General features: G+C 43.8%; 1 protein-coding gene across 1 annotated transcript in view; it reads right to left on the bottom strand.

The window, feature by feature from the left end:
* Nucleotides 1-6,915, bottom strand: part of CEP83 (centrosomal protein 83kDa) — a 124,079-nt gene extending 117,164 nt beyond the window's left edge. Inside the window, exon 1 of the mRNA XM_005877022.2 lies at nt 6,766-6,915. The gene's annotated coding sequence lies outside the window, so the exon portion shown is untranslated. The remainder of the gene's footprint in view (nt 1-6,765) is intronic.
* Between the last annotated feature and the right edge of the window lie 6 nt (nt 6,916-6,921).

The following is a 6,921-nucleotide window of genomic DNA, read 5'->3' as shown; positions in this document are numbered from 1 at the left end:
GAAACAGAATTAAAACTTTATTGTGGGGAGCCGCTACAGTGTTTTGGACAGGTTCAAGCCTTGGACTGATGAGAGGGCACAGTCCTCTCATTGCCACGTGCAAGTCCCAGCTTGGAGGGCAGGGCCCTCCCAGCACAATTATAGTCAACAGCTGTAGTTGTAAGCTTGAACCTATGGTCCAAACACGTGGCCCCATGTGCCTGAGTGATGTGGGCTTGATAGGAGTTCAGGTGCATGTAGATGAGTAGGATTGAAACCCAAGAGAATGTTTCTAAACATCTTGGTCACGCCCTTACTTTGCCTCCTAGCATCTGCTATAAACTAAAGGCATGGCTGTGGGTATGGTCGCTGTCTCTCAGAGAAGCAGCATCCCACCGAGACCCGGCTTTCATTCTCTTGTCTGTCTTTTCTAAGCCTTTCAGCTGCCCTACTCAGGTTCACACTTTAGAAAGATCTGCCTCCACGCTCCCAGGGTGGGTTCCTGCCTCAAACTCCGCCCTTACAGGAAAAAGCTCCGGGAAACAGCTTGGGGAAGGGCGCAGCCATTGCCAAGACAACCCCTGTAGGACTGACTTCCTTCCGGTTGGTCGAGGCTGTTCGTCCGTATGTGACGAACACCACCCATCGTTTTTATATAAGTAGATTATATTGAACTAGAGGCCCAGTGCACAAAATTCGTGCACAGGTGCGGTCCCTAGGCCTGGCTGGTGATCAAAACAGGAGCGTCAGGCATGGAAGGGCAGGTCTCAGCTGACCTCTGGGCCCTGGGCAGCACTGGGGCCCTCGGGCGCCCTCCTCCACCTGAGTCATGGTGCCTGAGTGCCCATGCAGTGAGTGCAGCCAGACACCACGGGCCAGGGCACAGCGTGGGCCTCTGGGATGCCCAGCAGTGCCACATGGAAGCCAGGCAGGCAGCATACTCTCTCTCCTGGCTGGCCTCACAGAACAGCTCCTGTGTGAACCCATGGAGAGCCCGACCGGCCCCTATGGTCCTGGCGGCTGCAGCCCGGCTCACCTGAAAGAGGCCGCGCGGGTACAGGGCGGGCTCTTCGCAGGCGCCCAGCACCTGAGCGCGGGGGCTTCCCCAGCACATGAGCCCTGGCGTCCCAAGGGAGGGTAGCAGGGGGAGTGAGAGCAAGCTCAGTGGACACCCCACTTTCTCACCGCATCTCCATCCCTGTCAACCCCAACCCCAGGTAGCCAGTGAGAGGTCGCAGCACATCGCCTACGCCCGCCATGTTCCGCACTGCCCCCTGGTGGTCAATGCACATCATAGTGAGCAGTTGAACCCCCTGTCTCCTGGTCGAACGACTACCCGAGGGGACACTTTGCATATTAGGCTTTTATTATATAGGATGCCCTTTAACATACCCCAAATACCTGCCTTCAACCAAAATGCTATTCAGTTGAGAAAGACATTGAATGTGAGCACTAGAGATATGCGCTTCAATCTCATCAGGAAAATTTCTGTAGTCCAGTGCCAATGTTTTCAATGGTTGGTAAATTATACTGCAATTGTGTTACTGGGCAACAAACAACTCAGAAGCTAGGTCAGCAAACTCACCAAGAAATTAGAGAATCAGACGAAGATTTATAAAGGTACTCTGAGACTAAACTTTACCTTTTTATACCAATAAGTGAAGTAACTCTTTGTTATAACATCAGATATAGGATTTACAGCAAGACTATAAAAATTAATTAGAATTTATTTAAAGACATTATGTGAGGGTGAAAGGCGCTTCCCGAAAGAGAATGGCTAGGTTTAGGTTCCTCCTAACACTATGAATTTTAATCCAAAAGCAATTTGAAGTTACAATATGCAGAAAGCAAATAACTAGGTACTTTGTGACTTCCTCAATTGCTTTCTTCCTGGATTAGGGCTAGACTGCACTGTCTGTGATCTCTCCATGAACCAGAGAGGCATCTGGATAGAAAAATATAAAACTTAAGAGAATTGCTAATTTATAAGGACCAGATGAAAGTATTGACATAATTTCATTAGTCTTGACCAGGTAAAAAGTAAAATGGAAAGAGGTAAAATGGGAGATAGGGAGAAAGGGATAGAAGGGAGGGAGGGGGAGGAAGGGGGAGGGGAAGAGGGAGGGGGAGAGACATGGGAGGTGGGAAGGATTTTTAAAAGGAAGCTTCTAAGGAGGAATCAGGAAATTTACCAAACTCTCCAAGTCCACTTGAGAGTAGTGACTTCCTGAGGGAGTCTTTACCAGTGATATTGTCATGGGAAATTCTCAAATATTCACACTTTCTAGGAACAGAACCTTTTCTTTGATTCCAATGAATCTCCTTTCATTAATCCCCTTTTTTATAGTTTACAGTTGCCCTTCCTCAGTTACTCAAAAAAACTTTCTTTTACTTACACTACACTATGAAAGGAAGATGGGGGGGGGGCGGGTGGCAAAAATGCACATTTCTCATCTCTAAGAAACATTTATTCAGCAACTTCTGCTTGGAAGAGACTAAGGATACAGTGCACTGAGATCTGGTGTCCTACCTTTAGGGAGCTTACAATCTAGTTAGGGACCAAGACATACACAGAAATGATTTTTAAAAATACAATATAAAGTATAAGTATCAAGTGAGTATGTCTGATAAATACATATTATAGGATTTTGGAGGTGAAGGAGTTCAGAACATGTCACTCCAAAATATGCCATTGGGTATGCTGATTACTTTGAGTTAAAAGCACAGGAGAAACAGCAAGTTCAAGAGGGGCGCTCTGACCCTCCTTTAGTTTCCTGAAAGTAGGAGATAAAACTCCCATGTGAAAGGTGCCCTCCCTGTAAGGAAGAAGATATTCTATCATCAGAAATGAGAAATCAAAGCCCAGAAATCTGTACAAACAAACCCTGTTAAATCCTTATCTTCCTACCAGTGGTTCTCAACCTTCTGGCCCTTTAAATACAGTTCCTCATGTTGTGACCCAACCATAAAATTATTTTCGTTGCTACTTCATAACTGTAATGTTGCTACATTACAGTAGCAACTGGAATGTAAATATCTGGTATGCAGGATGGTCTTAGGTGACCCCTGTGAAAGGGTCGTTCGACCGCCAAAGGGGTCGCGACCCACAGGTTGAGAACCGCTGTCTAGTCACTTCTCCACAATTTACTACTCCTAGCCCAGTGGTTGGCAAACTGCAGCTCACAAGCCACATGCGGCTCTTTGGCCCCTTGAGTGTGGCTCTTCCACAAAATACCGACTTCTGCGCATGGGCCACGAAGTTTCAATCGCACTGTACGTGCACGCCCGCACGTGGTATTTTGTGGAAGAGCCACACTCAAGGGGGCAAAGAGCCGCATGTGGCTCGCGAGCCACAATTTGCCAACCACTGTCCTAGCCCAAACCTGTCTAGACCAGTGGTTCTCAACCTTCCTAACGCCGAGACCCTTTAATACAGTTCCTCATGTTGTGGTGACCCCCAATTTCATTGTTACAAATTGAACATAATTAAAGCATAGTGATTAATAACAAAAACAATATGTAATTATATATGTGTTTTCCGATGGTCTTAGGGGACCCCTGTGAAAGGGTCGTTCGACCCACAGGCTGAGAACCACTGCTCTAGACAAACAATAAATTGTCTAGACCAGCGGGAAATTGTCTAGACCAGTGGGAAATTGTCTAGACCAGAGGGAAATTGTCTAGACCAGCAGTTCTCAACCTGTGGGTCGCGGACTTTTTTGGGGGTCAAACGACCCTTTCACAGGGGTCGCCTAAGACCACCGGAAAACACATATATAATTACATATTGTTTTTGTTATTAATCACTATGCTTTAATTATGTTCAATTTGTAACAATGAAATTGGGGGTCACCACAACATGAGGAACTGTATTAAAGGGTCGCGGCATTAGGAAGGTTGAGAACCACTGGTCTAGAGGTATAGTAAAAGCTTTCTGCTCTGGTCACCTCTTCAGGTCTTCATTCTCCTGTGAATGCTCCCGTGTACGTGTAAATTTTTTTAACTTAGATGCTTTTCTCCTGTTTATCTGACTTATGTCAATTTAATTCTTAGGCCCAGTCAGAGACCCCAAGAGGGTAGAGAATTTTTCTTCCCCTAGAGTTAATAGCACAATTGAACTTTACAAAAAGGTACAATTTAGGTTTTAGGAAAGTAAAGAAGAAATCAGGCTGTTACGGAACTCAAGGGATTCACCATTTGGGGTGCTCTAGTAAAAAATGCAAGGTAGCTTTATTTACCTGCAGCAAGTAAGGGAGGATTAGCCATTGCTTATATACACTATTTGGGAAGTTACAAGTTGATTTCAATTGGCCACACTTATTATTGGGTTAGGTTCCTGTCAATCTCATCCTTTTGATAGCTGGTCTGCAAAATACTGTGCTACATTTTAACGTTTAGCAAGAATAGCATTTAGCAAGAATAGCATTTAGTAAGAATGGCCCAGACCTTGAGACTCTTGCCCTATCTAACAAGGTCAAGTAGGTAGAATGACAAGAAGACTGGTAAAGAAGAGAGAAAGCACATAGCAGGTTTAGAGGATAGTGAAGAAACCAGTGTGATGAGTGAGATCATAGCTTTTCTATAAAAAATATAAAAACCTGAAAACGCAGAGTGCAGAGAGACTTTTAAGAGTCCAGGTTAAGAAATGTGAACGTTAGTCAGTAGGAAAGAGTACTTCTGGAAATTTTTTTACATAGATACATACACACATTCCCTAAAAATACACACCGATTAGACAACTTGATAAAATTACTCACTGAACCTAATGCATTACATATGACAAAGGTAAAATAAAACATTTACTTTAGAAAGAGACATCACATGGAAAACACAAAGAATTCTGACAATTCACTAGTCTTTCTGTTAAGATTTCCTTCTTCTAAGCTTGAATTAGAACTTCCCATGACAAAATGCTGACATCTGATTACTCAAGATTTTATTAAACAACATGAGTCATTCTTGATTTTTCTTCTTCTCTGCTTGTCTTGACCAACTTGAATATTTCATTACTTCAGCATCAGCAATTGGGGAAGAAAAAGGGATAGAGGACTAAAATGAAGTCTATGGATTTGTGCAATACAGTAAGGACAGGATATAAAGAACATTAAATTTCAAGTTCCAATTCCCATTTACTAATAGCTTGATTTCAAAGAAGTCATTGATTCTGTTTCTCAAATGTTCTCACATACTTGCTTACATACCTGAAAGGTTACTGTATTCCAAATAGCATGAAAAATGCTCTGAAAACTATTTACCAGACAAATTATATCATTAAAGTTTAGCCCTGGCCAGTGTCACTCAGTTGGTTGGAGCGTCGTCATCCCATACACCAAAGGTTGTGGGTTCAATTCCCGTTCAGGGCACATATCTAAGTTGCAGATTCGATTCCCTGTCAATGTTTCTCTCTTTCTCTTTCTCCCTTTTCCCCTCTCTCTAAAATCAGTAAGAATATCCTTGAGTGATGAGGATTTAAAAAATTATATCATTAAGGATTCAATGACTGAGGAGTGATGTTATTGGCTAAACGGAGGCTTAGAAACCACCTGTGGACAATCAGTGTTTCAATTTCCTAATGCTCTATGTAACCCTAAGTTGGCATTACTCCATTATTTGAGAAAATTCCTTAATATAATAGTCTGCACACTTCATCGGGTTACAAAAGAAAATACCGAAAGGAAAGGGAACACCTGACATACTCTGTCCTAAATAATCAAAGGGTAATCAAATTCATTTGCAACTCTCTGGAGAATCCTGTATGACACAAATTTAAAGCATTCTCATTCAAAACCAGTGGTTCTCAACCTGTGGGTCACGACCCCTTGAGCGGTCGAACGACCTTTCACAGGGGTCGCCTAAGACCATCCTGCATATCAGATATTTACATTACGATTCATAACAGTAGCAACATTACAGTTATGAAGTAGCAACGAAAATAATTTTATGGTTGGGTCACAACACGAGGAACTGTATTTAAAGGGCCAGAAGGTTGAGAACCACTGTTCTAAACAACATGAGTCTGAAATCAAACCAAAATATAAAAGGTGACTGTTAACTGTAACCACCCATGAACTTAGAGAATTCTGAATCCAGGTAACTGTAGGATACTTTTAATTATATTCTAGCTGAATATTAGGCTTGTTTACGAAGCTGTTGCTTGGTAACAGAAGCAATGCTTTCACCGCCTGCTCGGTTTTAGATCTACTCAAGTATTTGGTGCTCATAGTCTCAACACATTACAAACTACATGAGAAATTATGAACAAGTTTCTTGTTATCCTAGACTTCTTTGAGATTTTACTGAAATAGCTTCCTCATTATAACTAATGACCACAGTATTTTAAAGTACTTAGCAGTGGGCATTTGTAAGAGCCAAGTGCCCCATTATTATGGTCAAAAGCTGGACACTAAGGATGGATCAGCGGCCACTCAAGCCCAGCATTCATGACATATTTCTAGACGTACCTCTGTAATGGCAGCCAACAACACGGTTAACATTGCCTTCACGGTCAAGGAAAATGGTAGCATAGCAATTTCATCCCAAATTAAACCGGAGGTGCCACATACTTAGCCAGTGACTAACCTGGCTGCACAGGCACCGCGCGGGAGTGCAGCAAAAAGCTCCAGTTCCACGTGCACTGCGCTGCCTACGAAACAGCCTGCGCTGCCAACCCCCGCTCAATTACACGACGAGGAAAAAACAATCCGAGGGCAAGTTCTGAACAACAGAAAAGAATGAGGATTCCAACATACGGACAAGATAGCGTCCCCCTAAAACGAGGGTACGTACCAGACTCACACACAGCCTTGCAACGTGCGGACAGGAGCCGAACAGTGACCTGTGTGCCGGCCCCGATCGCCACCCAGGGACCCCTCCAACAGCTCCAGCCACCGACACCCACTCAGCTCTTCTCGCCGGGGCATTGGGGCGAAGGGAGCCAGGCCC

The sequence above is a fragment of the Myotis brandtii genome, unplaced genomic scaffold (genome assembly GCF_000412655.1).
Source record: "Myotis brandtii unplaced genomic scaffold, ASM41265v1 scaffold504, whole genome shotgun sequence".
Taxonomy (NCBI): Eukaryota; Metazoa; Chordata; class Mammalia; order Chiroptera; family Vespertilionidae; genus Myotis; species Myotis brandtii.
The sequence above is the reverse complement of the archived record's forward strand: the minus strand, read 5'-3'. Positions and strand labels throughout refer to the sequence as shown.